This window comes from Pleurodeles waltl, chromosome 1_2 (genome assembly GCF_031143425.1).
Source record: "Pleurodeles waltl isolate 20211129_DDA chromosome 1_2, aPleWal1.hap1.20221129, whole genome shotgun sequence".
Lineage (NCBI taxonomy): Eukaryota > Metazoa > Chordata > Amphibia > Caudata > Salamandridae > Pleurodeles > Pleurodeles waltl.
Window position 1 is genome coordinate 114603809 of NC_090437.1, and position 15803 is coordinate 114619611.

Consider the following 15803-nt stretch of genomic DNA (forward strand, 5'->3'; position numbering starts at 1 on the left):
TAGTCTGACCCTCTGGTGAGGAAGGACCAGATCCAGCTCAGGGCTTTGTCTCAGATGCCAGCGTCGAGCAGCCTGTCACAGAGGCTGAATTGGGAGACTGTCTAGAATGCAGTAGAGGTCTAGAAGGTTGAGTGCGGCAGTGCCTACGCTGTGCAGTATGATGCGTATGTTGTTGGTGGTGGCCAAAAGTAGTTTCGGTGCTGTGATTGCTTCCAGATCAGAAATGGGAAAGTTCTAGGATACGGTGTCTCTCGAGGAACTCTACGAGTTCCTAGTTGATGGCTTTTTCCGTTACCTTGGCTGGGAAAGTGAGCAGAGACATGGGTCAGTAATTCTTCAGCTCCCTAGGGTCGGCTTTGGGTTTCTTGAGTAGCGGGCGGATTTCTGCGTGTTTACAGTCTGAGGGGAATGTGGCAGTCTTAAACGATAGGTTGATGGTTCAGCAAAGCTCTGGTGAAATGATGGGAATGACAAGCTTGAGGATGTGATGAGGGCATGGATCTGAGGGTGCTCCCAAGTGGATGGAGTTCATTATTCTTTGGGAGTCCTCTACAGTAATTGTGGTTCAGCAGTTCGTATCTGGTGGGGGAGCAAGGTCCATGGTGCTGAGCGGTGAAGGCGGGCTCTGTATGCTGAAGCCTTTGTAGATGTCCCAGATCTTACAGTGAAAGAAGGTGGGGAAGATCGTTGCGGAGGTCTTGGGAGGGAGGGATGGATGAGGTTTCTGCCCTGCGGTTCGTGAACTCTTTAACAAGGATGAAGAGCTCTTTGATATTGCGAGTGCTGGTGTTGAGGCATGCTTGACCCAGTACAGCTTTTTGGGTGGCTCGTATGTTCTGGTGGTACGTTGTGTCAGTATTTTTGCAGGCGGTGCGGTTTGGTGGATTTGCGGAGGCTCCATTTGCATTACAATCGTCTGCAGGCGCGCTTGGATTGATGTAGGTCTTGCGTAAACCACTTGGGAGTTTTGCTATGTAGATTCCATGCCAATTTCCTTAGGGGGGCTACATTGGCTGCACATTCAGAGTCAGCGCTTTAGTTTGCCTGCGGATTCATTGGAGTGGTTGACAGCGTTTGGTGATCTGTGCTTCCGTGACTATACCCCAATGTTTGCCAGGGGGTTAGGGAATGTGGTGGCATGCAGTGTTTGAGTAGGTTAAGTAGATGCACTTGGTCAAGCCAACAGTGTTTGGAGGTGTGGATGAAGGTGAGGTTGTCCCCTGCTGAGAGAATGGCGTAGAGGATGTGAAGGGGTTTGTGGGTAGGGACAATGACTAGTTGTTTGACGCCGAGAATTGTGGGGTCGTACAGGATGTTTGATGTATTGGGGGTCATTGAGGGTATCAAGCTGTAAATCGAGACCACAGAGTGGGATGTAACAGGAGGAAGTGAGTGCTTGGAGAGGCAATGAGGTTGACAATGTCCTGTAAAGACTGGGGTTGAGGTGCAGGTGGCCTGTAGATGAGGGTGCCACGTAGGAAGGTGTTTCGGTTGGTCAGGATGTGGAAATGTAGATGCTCATGCGTTGACAGAATGTGACTAGATGATGAAAGGCGGAGGTTGTTCTAGTAGATTATGGCAATGACACCTCCAGGAAGGTTGGCTCTGTCCTCGTGTATGATTTTGTAGTTGTGCGTAATGGCCGTGGCAATGTCCGTGGTAGCTGCAGGGGTGATCCAACTCATAGCGAGATGGTGACGTCCAGAGCTGTTGAGTCGAGGTCTCAGACTTGTAGTGCATGCTTGACGAGGGAGCATGTGTTAAGAAACAGTGCGGAATCATGAGGTGGTACTTGGGAGTATGCTGGAGCAGGCGCAGCAAGAAAATGATCCATGTCTGTACATGTGGTCAGCTTGGTGGCATGCTGATGATCTTATGGGGTTGAGGGCACGTAGAGTGCTTGCGTTAAACCAGCAGAAGGGGTGAGAACCAGGGTCCCTGGTGCTGGGTGGCGTCCATGCACAAACATGCTTCCCTGTGGCGCACTAGCGTGGCGGCTGTCGTTAAGGAAGAGAGGTATGGAGGCGGTGGTCCAGCGATAGGGGAGGTGGGAGAAGCGCTTTGCATGGGGCGGGTGGGGATGCTGGGACACCAGCATTGCGGGGTAAACACAAGAGGGAAAAAACGAAAAAAGGACAGAAAAGCAGCAAGTGAAAGGGAAAAAAAAAGGTCCAATTATTATGCCCAGTGGTGCCTCTGAAATGGGGGAGACTTAAAAAAAGAGGCCTTTGAAGAAAGTGCAAATAGGACAGGAAGTGCAGTGACTAGTTGCAGACTCGCTAAGGGGGATTATGCATCCATGTGTGGAAAGAATAGCCAGCCCATTTAGATGTGCCAGCTGCACCATTTCATCCTGCCCAGGGTGGGCCATCAGGCTATTTATGATCCAGTCACACCTGAGCTCCCTTGGCGTGTGCCTGTCTGGAGGGAATGCACAAGAGATGATGCGTCACCCACCCAAACAGGTAGACATGCCAGTAGGCAGTAAATATTTAAGACAATAAAACGGCAAATTTATTAATGTGACATTTTCAGCCACACAAATTATTGTTAGACTTGACCATAAGTTGTGATTTTGAATTGCGAGTCCATAGACAACAAAGTCCAAATTTTGTTTTTTTCAATTCGAAATTAGCCAGGCTGCTTCAAGGTAACCCTGATGTTAGCTTAAGTGAAAGTTAGGCCTTGCGGTGGTGAAAGACAAGTGTAATAGTTTTTGTATTACCACAACAGGTTAAAATAAAAAATACACGTCCAACTTGCCCCTGCCCTTTGATCTGTCCCAGGCCCACTAAAGGGGTTACATATGTTTTAAAAATAAAGGTTTGAACCTGGAAAGATTTAACTTGACAGATCAAAATGGAAGTTTAGAACTGCACACACAGACTCTGGAATGACAAGCAAGTTATGTTGACCTACTACTTGGGATGTGCAATCATTACTGTGGGAGCACTAGTAGCCTTTAATTTACAAATCAAGGGCATAGGTAAGTACAATTTATTAGGGACTCATAAGTAAATGAAATATGCCAACTGTGTTAAGCATACATCACCATATTTTAAGGCAAGAGCGCATGCACTTCAGCACTGGTTAGTAGTGGTAAAGTGCTCAGAGGCCCGACAACAAGAAAAAGTCTGAGAAAGAGTAGGAAGGCCAACATTTGGGGGTGAACCTTAAGAGAAGGACATTTGACAATAAGCAAAACGCAAAATACATACAGATATTGTATTTGATTCTCATTTTTGAACCACTGTAACAATATGTCCTGCAGAAAAAAATATAAACTGAGCAGATAGGATAGATGCTCGTACAAAATACCAGTAGACTGGACTAACCAATTAACTGAAAGAAGAAATTGACTGCCCATACACAATTAAGTTCAGCTGCTAACTGTACATCAACTATATTAACAGGGAAGCTATACTTAATGTGAGTTATACTAAGTATGATGATGTACCTCAACTAACCAGTACCTCACCTACTTATCTCAAATGTCTGTAATACAAATGAAGGTCACTCTTCTTGCCATGAAAGAAACAGTAATGGGGCAGATGTCAGACAATACAAGATTGTATAGATCCTCTGAAAAATGGCCATTTAATTTTGGAATCTTTGAGGAACACTGCACTGGTCTCCACCATACTCTACACCACTCTACTCTGTACTAATACATTCTGCACCAATACACTCTATTCCACTGTATTCTAGGACACTGCTCTGTCCCATGCCACTGTACTCTACGCCAGTGCACTCTAAACAACTGCACTGTATGCCGCTGCCCTTTACTCTGCACCACTGTACTCTATGCCACTGTTCTCTGTGCCACTCCACTGACACTACAAAACTGCACTCTATCAATCTATCAATCAATCAATCATTCGATTTATAAAGTGTTCTATATACCCGTTAGGGTTTCGAGGCGCTGGGGGGGGGGGAGGGGGGGGAGGACTGCTATCGTTCGAAGAGCCATGTCTTGAGGAGTCTCCTGAAGGTGAGGAGGTCCTGGGTCTGGCGTAGTGAGGTCGGGAGTGAGTTCCAGGTCTTGGCGGCGAGGTAGGAGAAGGATCTGCCGCCAGAGGTCTTGCGCTGGATTCGGGGGACGATGGCGAGGGCAAGGTTGACAGAGCGGAGTAGACGTGAGGGAACGTAGAAGTTGAGTCTGGTGTTCAGGTAGGTGAGTCCAGTGTCGTGTAGTGCCTTGTGTACGTGGGTGAGGAGTTTAAAGGTGATCCTCTTGTCCACGGGGAGCCAGTGGAGGTCCTTCAGGTGGTGGGAGATGTGACATCGGCGGGGTATGTCGAGGATCAGGCAGGCGAATGCGTTCTGGATGCGTTTGAGTCGTTGGATGTCTTTAGTTGGGATGCCTGTGTAGAGTGCGTTGCCGTAGTAGAGTCTGCTACTGACGAGGGCTTGGGTCACCGTCTTTCTTGTTTCTGTTGGAATACACTTGAAGATTCTGCGGAGCATGCGGAGGGTGTTGAAACAGGAGGAGGAGACTGCAATGACCTGTTTGGACATGGTGAGAGCGGAGTCGAGGATGAAGCCGAGGTTTCGTGCGTGGCTGGCTGGGGTGAGTGGGGGGCCCAGGGTGGTGGGCCACCAAGAGTCGTTCCAGGCCGAGGGAGAGCGACCGAGGATGAGGACTTCCGCCTTGTCGGAGTTTAGTTTCAGGCGGCTGTTGCTCATCCACTCGGCGATGGATTTCAGTCCCTCGTGGAGGTTGGCTTTGGCGATGTGAGGATCTTTGGTCAGGGAGAGGACGAGCTAGGTGTCGTCGGCGTAGGAGAGGATGCTGAGGTTGTGCTGACAGGCCAGTTGTGCGAGGGGGGACATGTAGACATTGAACAGCGTTGGGCTTAGCGAGGAGCCTTGGGGGACGCCGCAGATGAGGTTGGTGGCTTCGGAGCGGAAGGGTGAGAGTCGGACTATCTGTGTTCTGCCGGAGAGAAACGAGGAGATCCAGTTGAGGGCTTTGTCTTGGATACCGGCTTCGTGGAGACGATTTAGTAGGGTGCGGTGGCATACTGTGTCGAAGGCAGCGGAGAGGTCTAGGAGGATGAGGGCTGAAGTTCGCCGTTGTCCATTTGTTGTCTGATGTCATCTGTGGCGGCGAGGAGTGCAGTCTCTGTGCTGTGGTTGCGTCTGAAGCCGGATTGGGAGAGGTCTAGGATGGAGTTGTCTTCGAGGTAGTGGGTGAGCTGGGCGTTGACGATCTTCTCGATGACCTTCGCTGGGAAGGGGAGGAGGGAGATCGGGCGGAAGTTTTTGAGATCGTTGAGGTCAGCCTTAGGTTTCTTGAGGAGGGGTTGGATTTCTGCGTGCTTCCAGCTGTCCGGGAAGGTAGCGGTGTTGAAGGAAAGGTTGATGATCTTGCGGAGTTGGGGGGCGATGGTGACATCGGCTTTGTTGAAGACGTGATGTGGGCAGGGGTCAGAGGGAGATCCTGAGTGGATGGAGTTCATAGTCTTTAGGGTTTTGGCGACGTCTACGTGGGTCCAGGTGGTGAGGCGGTCGGCGTGGGAGGAGTTGTTGGGGGTGGGGGTCAGGGGGAGGCGAGGTGTTGAAGCTGTTGTGGATGGCTGCGATTTTCTGATAGAAGAAGGTGGAGAGATCGTCGCAGAGTTTCTGGGATGGTGGGACGTCGTTGACGTTGGGGTTGGAGAGCTCCTTCACGATGCAGAAAAGTTCCTTGCAGTCGTGTGCGTTGTTGTTAAGGCGTTCTGTGAAGTGGGAGCGTTTGGCGAGTCGGATCAGTTGGTGGTGTTCGCGGTTGGCTTCCTTGAGGGTTGCAAGGCTGTTGGGTGTGCGCTCGAGGATCCATTTTTTCTTGAGTTTCTGGCAGTTGCGTTTGGAGGTGATCAGTTCGTCTGTGAACCAGGCTGGTTTTTTCTTTTCTTGGTTGACGGTGGGTCTCTTGAGTGGTGCTAGGATGTTGGCGCAGTTGAGGATCCATTGTCGGTGGTGGGTTTTTGGCGGCGGAGTCCGGGTCGGTGGTGGGTTTTTGGCGAGGGTGCTGGTTAGTTGTTCTTCTATGGTGACTTTTCCCCAGCGGCGGTGAGGCGGTAGTGGGGTGCGGTGGTGTTCGGTGTTTTTCTTGAAGGTGAAATGGACACAGTGGTGGTCGGTCCAGTGGAGTTCGGAGGTGTGGCTGAAAGAGATGTGGTTGCTTGCAGAGAAGAGTGGGTCAAGGGTGTGACCGGCGATGTGGGTGGGTGTGTTGACCAGTTGTCGGAGTCCGAGGTTGGAGAGGTTGGTGGTCAGAGATGCGGTGTTGGCGTCAGTGTTGTTCTCCAGGTGGAAATTGAGGTCTCCCAGGAGGATGTAGTCTGTTGAGGCGAGGGCGTGGGTGCTTGCGAGGTCGGAGATGGTGTCGCTGAATGGGGCTCTTGGTCCTGGAGGACGGTATATGAGGGTTCCTCTGAGGGTAGTGTTGGGGTCCGTGTGGATCTGGAAATGAAGGTGTTTGGCTGTCTTGAGGGTGTCTTCCGTGTGGGTGTGGATCTTGAGGGTAGATTTGTGGGCGATGGCTATCCCTCTACCGATTCCGTTGGTGCGGTCTCTTCTGGTGCTCTTGTAACCGTCAGGGATGGCGATGGCGATGTCTGGGGCCGAGGAGTCGTTCCACCAGGTTTCGGTTAGGGGGGCTACGTCTGGGGCGGTGGTGTCGACCAGGTCCCAGAGCTGGATGGCGTGCTTTCGTGCGGAGCGTGTGTTGAGGAGGATGCAGTTCAGGTGGTTGGTATTGGTTGTTGTAGGCTTCGTTGTTCTGTTGCAGGTGAACTTGCCGGTGCGGCAGGAGAAGGGTCCTTTGGTGTGCTTCGGGGTGGCCTGGAAGCAGGCTGTGGATGGGCCAGGGTTGAGGGCGAGGAGTTCGCTGGCCGAGTAGCGAAGGCTGGGAATGCGGGGGTGTGAGGACCGGGGGGGGGGAGGGGGGTGGCGCTGGGCGCAATCCAGGCGCGGACGCGCAGCGCCAGCCATTAAGAAGGGGGAAGGGAGGGAGGAGCAGCTGGGGGGCGGGAGGCAGCGGCAAGGGTAGATCGGCAAGGGGGAGCGCCCAAGGGGCAAAAAAAACAACAGGGAAAAAAGCAAGGCACAAACAGTAAGGATAAGTTCAAAAACAGTCACAAAATACAATTCTGGCACAAATTACAATCGGGGTTCAGCAATCAGAAGGGGCACAACGGGGGCAGAAGCGCAAGGCGCTGAAAAAAGAAAAAAACACTTACAGGACGGCGAAAAGCGGCACACGGGTCAAGTGAAGCTTAAACAGAGCCCACTAGACACCAGGGATGAGACGCAGGAGGATGCCTGTGGGTGGAGGAGGGCCTCGAACACGCTAGCAGCAGCGTGGGCGGGGGTCAGGGGCACGAGACAGCAGGGTGGTGCTGCGGACGTGAGGGGCAAGCTCTAGACCTAAAGCAGGTCAGAGGTCGCTCACTCGCAACGCGCAGCGCCAGCCATTAAGAAGGGAGGGGGGAGGGAGGAGCAGCTGGGAGGCAGGAGGGAGCGGCGAATGGGGGCGGGGCCGCAGGGAGGCAGCGGCAAGGGTAGATCGGCAAGGGGGAGCGCCCAAGGGGCGAAAAAAACAGGGAAAAAAGCAAGGCACAAACAGTAAGGAAAAGTTCAAACAGTCACAAAATACAATTCTGGCACAAATTACAATCGGGGTACAGCAATCAGAAGGGGCACAACGGGGGCAGAAGCGCAAGGAGGCAAGGCGCTGAAAAAAAGGAAAAAACACTTACAGGACGGCGAAAAGCGGCACACGGGTCAAGTGAAGCTTAAACAGAGCCCACTAGACACCAGGGATGAGGCGCAGGAGGATGCCAGCGGGTGGAGGAGGGCCTCGAACACGCTAGCAGCAGCGTGGGCGAGGGTCAGGGGCACGAGACAGCAGGGTGGTGCTGCGGACGTGGGGGGTGAGCTCTAGACCTAAAGCAGGTCAGAGGTCTACACCACACTATTCTTTACTACTGCACTCTATGCCACTACACTGCATCACTGCACCCTATGCCACTGCACTCTAGGCACTATACTCTGCACCACTGCACTCTGCAACGAGTCTACTCTGCACTCTATGACACTGCACCACTCTGCATTACTGCACGCTCTGCCACTCTATTGTATGCCACTCTACCACATGCCACTGCACTCTAAACTACACTGTACACCACTACCTTCTACTCTGCAACATTGCACTCTCCGCCACTGTACAGCAATTTACACTGTACTACTGCATTCTACGCTACTGCACTCTATGCCACTCTACATCAATCCACTCTACGCAACTGCACTCTACAGCACTATAATCAACTCTGCACTGCACCACTCAACACTACGCTGATGCACTCTCTGCCACACAAGTCTACTCTGCACTCTATGCCACTGCACCACTCTACACTACTGCACTCTGCCACTCTATTGTATACCACTCTACTCCACTTTGTCCCATGCCACTGCACTCTACGCAAATGCACTATAAACAACTGCACAGTACCCCACTGCACTGTACTCTAAATGAACTTCACGCCACTATGCCACTAACTTATAGCCATGCTAAACAGCAGCCACTCTGGTCAAAACACATTGGCAAAGCCAATAACTCTTGCGTAGACAAGACCTATTGGCTTTGCCAATGCCTGTTAGTACTATGAGGTCGGATGTCCCTGAAAGAACTGTGAATGTGTAAGTCCTTGTTTTAAACATGCAACTGATGCCTCGTCTGGGGTAGTAAACGTTATATAAATACAATTACATCATAATATAGGCTGCTACAAAATGTGCAAATACATTCCAGTTAAATTTTAAAAAAAGTGTTTTTCAAATACAGATTTGATTAATATATAGTTTATATCTAATACTAACATTATTTATAACAGTCTAATAAAACCACCCACTCCACAGCTCACCTTGGAACACCATTACAGTATCTCTCTGAAAGAAAATATCTTTGCTATTAGAAAACTTCAAGTGACTCCTTTGGTTAAAGTCAATGCAGGTTTTCAAGCCCCTTTATGTTTGCAGATTTACCAGTTGCCCACGTTTGCATTTCTTCAGGGAAGGAGACCCCCTTGCAAGAAGGCAGGGTCTTATCTATCTGCCCCTCCCTGCCTCTGAGCACAAGACCCCCTGCCTTTCAGTCCAGTTGGGGAAACTAATCTGCCTTTAATTTGGCCCTGCCTCCGTTGTCCTTTTGGTGAAAGGCTAAGATTATGGACAAATACCATCCCTTAACCCTTTCATTGCGGACAACGGGCGGCAAGGCCAAATTACAGGCAGTCCGTGGAAATAACCAACAGGTGGTCACCCTACTCACAGTAACATTCACCTAAACAGAGGCTCGCATTTCATAATGCTAATCGCGGTAACTGACATTTATTTTGTGCTCACAAAATGCGTGCGGCGTCCCGAGCTGCTTCTAACGGCCCAACTAGTAGAAGGGCAGTGACACAAAAGAAAGTCACTGAAAGAGGAAAGCCGAGATTATATATATAGAATATATAATCGGCACGAGTACTGACCTTAAAGAAGGGGTAGCGCCGCTCCGAGGAGTCTGTAACGCGTACTGCTGCTCCAACCGCAATCCGTTGTGCCCCTGGCAATGCCAAGCGTTAAAATGCAAAACGCGCATGCGCATGCGGGTCATCCTCTTAAAAATTCAAAGCGCGCATGCGCTACAGAACTGCCCGTTGAGGGGAGCAGTTCCAGACGGCGAAATTGTCAAAATCGCAGGTGCGCATGCGCACATAACACAGCCGACCCGATTTGGACGGGGTGCGGCTAAATGCAGAACACCGGCCAGCGTTTGTGGGAACACGCTAGACTATACAAAGTCAATGAGGACCATGACAAGGAGAATAATGGCATTAATTTACACTTTCTGTTACAGCTTCCAAACTACTTCAAAAACTAGTCTTATCAGCCCTTGTTTCCTGAGTTTCTCCGAGGTAAAATCATCAGCGCTAAATTGTTTTCTAGACGAGCATATCCGGTAATGCGATTGCCCGGCACTGTAGTTTTCTTTGTTTTCAGGATTAGGTTCCAGTTACGAAGTACTGTTTAAAATCTGAAGCATTCTCATGCATGGTTTAATATTGTATACAAAGTGATTAGAGGATAATTTGGGAATATACTTTTACAAGATCAATAAATGTTTATTTACATTTCTGAAAAGTCGGTCGCTGCATTGGTCTTTTAAAAAGTGCCCATTTCAGTTTCGTTCAGCTTGAGTTGTTCATAATTACTTGGTCGCACACAATTGAAAACATCCGCTGCTACAAACTCTTGAACAACTGCTCACTAGTGTCCGTATTTGTCCACGGTTAAGAAAGTATTTCACTTTTTAGAAATTTTCTGAAAACAGTTGTACTCGGACATTGTGTGGTAACTCGAGGTGCCGACATAAGGCAAACTTGTCCTTGCTACCAATTTGATAGGCAGCGATGCGCTTCCCCGCACAAACGATTTTCAGAATGGAGTGCTGTCTCGCAGTCACTAGTTGCAGCACAACCCTTTGGTAGAGGCCTGCTTCTCACAGACGGTGCCCTCGGCAAAGCCCCTACTCCTGGATTGCGGTCTCAGCATTACAAACAACCAACAAATTAATCTGGTGAGCAACGGTGGCAAAACAGTATATAATTTTCTATTCTTTACGTTTATGCTGGTATCTCAATGTTTAGTGATCTGTCTGTAGGAAAGTACCATCTTGCCTGGCATGTTACCCCCATTTTTCACTGTATATATGTTGTTTTAGTTGTATGTGTCACTGGGACCCTGGTAACCCAGGGCCCCAGTGCTCATAAGTGTGCCTGAATGTGTTACCTGTGTAGTGACTAACTGTCTCACTGAGGCTCTGCTAATCAGAACCTCAGTGGTTATGCTCTCTCATTTCTTTCCAAATTGTCACTAACAGGCTAGTGACCATTTTTACCAATTTACATTGGCTTACTGGAACACCCTTATAATTCCCTAGTATATGGTACTGAGGTACCCAGGGTATTGGGGTTCCAGGAGATCCCTATGGGCTGCAGCATTTCTTTTGCCACCCATAGGGAGCTCTGACAATTCTTACACAGGCCTGCCACTGCAGCCTGAGTGAAATAACGTCCACGTTATTTCACAGCCATTTTACACTGCACTTAAGTAACTTATAAGTCACCTATATGTCTAACCTTTACCTGGTAAAGGTTAGGTGCAAAGTTACTTAGTGTGAGGGCACCCTGGCACTAGCCAAGGTGCCCCCACATTGTTCAGAGCCAATTCCCTGAACTTTGTGAATGCGGGGACACCATTACACGCGTGCACTACATATAGGTCACTACCTATATGTAGCTTCACCATGGTAACTCCGAATATGGCCATGTAACATGTCTATGATCATGGAATTGCCCCCTCTATACCATCCTGGCATAGTTGGCACAATCCCATGATCCCAGTGGTCTGTAGCACAGACCCTGGTACTGCCAAACTGCCCTTCCTGGGGTTTCACTGCAGCTGCTGCTGCTGCCAACCCCTCAGACAGGCAGCTGCCCTCCTGGGGTCCAGCCAGGCCTGGCCCAGGATGGCAGAACAAAGAACTTCCTCTGAGAGAGGGTGTGACACCCTCTCCCTTTGGAAAATGGTGTGAAGGCAGGGGAGGAGTAGCCTCCCCCAGCCTCTGGAAATGCTTTGTTGGGCACAGAGGTGCCCAATTCTGCATAAGCCAGTCTACACCGGTTCAGGGACCCCTTAGCCCCTGCTCTGGCGCGAAACTGGACAAAGGAAAGGGGAGTGACCACTCCCCTGACCTGCACCTCCCCTGGGAGGTGTCCAGAGCTCCCCCAGTGTGCTCCAGACCTCTGCCATCTTGGAAACAGAGGTGCTGCTGGCACACTGGACTGCTCTGAGTGGCCAGTGCCACCAGGTGACGTCAGAGACTCCTGCTGATAGGCTCCTTCAGGTGTTAGTAGCCTATCCTCTCTCCTAGGTAGCCAAACCCTCTTTTCTGGCTATTTAGGGTCTCTGTCTCTGGGGAAACTTCAGATAACGAATGCATGAGCTCAACCGAGTTCCTCTGCATCTCTCTCTTCACCTTCTGATAAGGAATCAACTGCTGACCGCGCTGGAAGCCTGCAAACCTGCAACATAGTAGCAAAGCCGACTACTGCAACTCTGTAACGCTGATCCTGCCGCCTTCTCGACTGTTTTCCTGCTTGTGCATGCTGTGGGGGTAGCCTGCCTCCTCTCTGCACCAGAAGCTCCGAAGAAATCTCCAGTGGGTCGACGGAATCTTCCCCCTGCAACCGCAGGCACCAAAAAGCTGCATTACCGGTCCCTTGGTTCTCCTCTCAGCACGACGAGCGAGGTCCCTCGAATCCAGCGACTCTGTCCAAGTGACCCCCACAGTCCAGTGACTCTTCAGCCCAAGTTTGGTGGAGGTAAGTCCTTGCCTCACCTCGCTGGGCTGCATTGCTGGGAACCGCGACTTTGCAGCTACTCCGGCCCCTGTGCACTTCCGGCGGAAATCCTTTGTGCACAGCCAAGCCTGGGTCCACGGCACTCTAACCTGCATTGCACGACTTTCTAAGTTGGTCTCCGGCGACGTGGGACTCCTTTGTGCAACTTCGGCGAGCACCGTTTCACGCATCCTCGTAGTGCCTGTTTCTGGCACTTCTCCGGGTACTACCTGCTTCAGTGAGGGCTCCTTGTCTTGCTCGACGTCCCCTCTCTCTTCAGGTCCAATTTGCGACCTCCTGGTCCCTCCTGGGCCCCAGTAGTGTCCAAAAACGCCAAACGCACGATTTGCGACTAGCAAGGCTTGTTGGCGTCCTTCCGGCGGGAAAACACTTCTGCACGACTCTCCAAGCCGAGAGGGATCCGTCCACCAAAGGGGAAGTCTCTAGCCCTTTTTGTTCCTGCAGAAACCTCAGCTTCTTCTGTCCAGTCGAAGCTTCTTTGCACCCGCAGCTGGCATTTCCTGGGCATCTGTCCATCTCCGACTTGCTTGTGACTTTTGGACTTGGTCCCCTTGTTCCACAGGTACCCTAGATTGAAAATCCACAGTTGTTGCATTGCTGGTTTGTGTCTTTCCTGCATTATTCCTCTAACACGACTACTTTGTCCTTAGGGGAACTTTAGTGCACTTTGCACGCACTTTTCAGGGTCTTGGGGAGGGTTATTTTTCTAACTCTCACTATTTTCTAATAGTCCCAGCGACCCTCTACAAGGTCACATAGGTTTGGGGTCCATTCGTGGTTCGCATTCCACTTTTGGAGTATATGGTTTGTGTTGCCCCTATCCCTATGTTTCCCCATTGCATCCTATTGTAACTATACATTGTTTGCACTGTTTTCTAAGACTATACTGCATATTTTTGCTATTGTGTATATATATATTGTGTATATTTCCTATCCTCTCACTGAGGGTACACTCTAAGATACTTTGTCATATTGTCATAAAAATAAAGTACCTTTATTTTTAGTATAACTGTGTATTGTGTTTTCTTATGATATTGTGCATATGACACTAAGTGGTACTGTAGTAGCTTCACACGTCTCCTAGTTCAGCCTAAGCTGCTCTGCTAAGCTACCATTATCTATCAGCCTAAGCTGCTAGACACCCTATACACTAATAAGGGATAACTGGGCCTGGTGCAAGGTGCAAGTACCCCTTGGTACTCACTACAAGCCAGTCCAGCCTCCTACATTGGTTGTGCAGTGGTGGGATAAGTGCTTGAGACTACTTACCACTCTTGTCATTGTACTTTTCATAAGAGAAAAATATACAAAACAAGGTCAGTGTATATACACATAGCCAAAAAGTTTTGCATTTCCTCTTTTCACTCTTTTCTAAGTGCTGAAAAGTACTTCTAAACTTTCAAAAAGTTCTTAAAAGTTTAAAAAGTTTTTTTCTGTCTTTCCAAAAAGTTCTGAAAACTTTTTTCTCTTTTTCTATCACTTTAACTCTCTCTAAAAAATGTCTGGCACAGGCCAAAGTGTTGATCTGTCCAAACTTGCATATGACAACCTTAGCTGGAAAAGAGCAAGGAGTCTCTGTATATAGAGAGGTTTGAGTGTAGGGAAGAATCCTTCCTTGGAATTGTTACTAAACATGCTTAGAGAACAGGATAAGGCCATAGGTGCCCCATCTGTTGAAAAAGTACCTAATAGTTCCCAATCTGATTCAGGGACTCCCCCAGGAAAAGATTCAGGAAAGAAACTTCCTAGCCTGCCCATTACTAGACAATCTAGCATAGATGGTAATGATGATGAGCCACACCAGATAAATAGTGTTGTCTCACATCATAGCAAAAGCATTTATTCTCACCATACTGGTAGTAATGTTTCTGTAAACCAAGCTGTTAGGTTGGCTTCTGTAAGGGACAGGTCTCCTTCTGTTCATTCCCATCATAGCTCTGTTTCTAGAAATGTCCCTCCCACCAACCCTGATGACAGAATGTTAGAGAGGGAACTCAATAAGTTGAGGGTGGAACAAACCAGACTGAAGCTTAAAAAGCAACAGCTGGATTTGGATAGACAGTCTTTTGAATTAGAGAAGGAAAGACAGAAGTTGGGTTTAGATACCCATGGTGGCAGCAGCAGTATTCCCCATAGTCATCCTGCAAAAGAGCATGATTCCAGGAATCTGCACAAGATAGTTCCCCCTTATAAGGAGGGGGATGACATTAACAAGTGGTTTGCTGCACTTGAGAGGGCCTGTGTTGTACAGGATGTACCTCAAAGGCAGTGGGCTGCTATCCTATGGCTATCATTTAGTGGGAAAGGTAGGGATAGGCTCCTTACTGTGAAAGAAAATGATGCTAATAATTTCCAAGTTCTTAAGAATGCACTCCTGGATGGTTATGGCTTAACCACTGAACAGTACAGGATAAAGTTCAGAGAGACCAAAAAGGAATCATCACAAGACTGGGTTGATTTTATTGACCATTCAGTGAAGGCCTTGGAGGGGTGGTTACATGGCAGTAAAGTTACTGATTATGACAGCCTGTATAACTTGATCCTGAGAGAGCATATTCTTAATAATTGTGTGTCTGATTTGTTGCACCAGTACTTGGTGGACTCTGATCTGACCTCTCCCCAAGAATTGGGAAAGAAGGCAGACAAATGGGTCAGAACAAGAGTGAACAGAAAAGTTCATACAGGGGGTGACAAAGATGGCAACAAAAAGAAGGATGGTAAGTCTTCTGACAAGGGTGGGGACAAATCTAAAAATGAGTCTTCATCAGGCCCACAAAAACACTCTGGTGGGGGTGGTGGGTCCAAATCCTCCTTTAATCAGAACAAGGAAAAGAAACCATGGTGCTATTTATGTAAAATAAAAGGCCATTGGACAACAGATCCCAGTTGTCCAAAGAAAGGCACCACTGCTCCTACCACTACAACCCCTACTGCTACACCTAGTGTCCCTACTAATAGCAGTGGTGGTGGGAGCAAACCTACTAATAGCCAATCCAAGGGAGTAGCTGGGCTCACTTTTGGTAATTTAGTTGGGGTTGGTCTGATTAGGGAGACCACAGAGGCTACTTTAGTCTCTGAAGGGGCTATTGATTTAGCCACTTTGGTTGCTTGCCCCCATAACTTGGAGAAGTACAAGCAACTAACCCTAATAAATAGTGTTGAGGTCCAGGCCTACAGGGACACAGGTGCCAGTGTCACAATGGTGATTGAGAAACTGGTGCACCCTGAACAACACATACTTGGACACCAGTACCAAGTAACCGATGCTCACAACATAACACAAAGCCACCCCATGGCTGTTGTAAATCTCAACTGGGGGGGGGGGTAACTGGTCCAAAGAAAGTTGTG

General features: G+C 49.1%; 1 protein-coding gene and 1 long non-coding RNA gene across 5 annotated transcripts in view; one reads left to right on the forward strand and one right to left on the reverse strand.

The window, feature by feature from the left end:
- The window catches only part of LOC138297402 (uncharacterized), a 66917-nt gene extending 57272 nt beyond the window's left edge, over positions 1–9645 (reverse strand). Inside the window, exon 1 of the long non-coding RNA XR_011204084.1 lies at positions 9522–9645. This is a non-coding gene — a long non-coding RNA (uncharacterized lncRNA). The remainder of the gene's footprint in view (positions 1–9521) is intronic.
- Positions 9646–9767: 122 nt separating this feature from the next.
- LOC138297412 (endogenous retrovirus group PABLB member 1 Env polyprotein-like) overlaps positions 9768–15803 on the forward strand; it is a 33826-nt gene continuing 27790 nt past the window's right edge. For all 4 annotated transcript variants that reach the window (XM_069236779.1, XM_069236787.1, XM_069236781.1 and 1 more), the window contains exon 1: positions 9768–9947. The gene's annotated coding sequence lies outside the window, so the exon portion shown is untranslated. The remainder of the gene's footprint in view (positions 9948–15803) is intronic.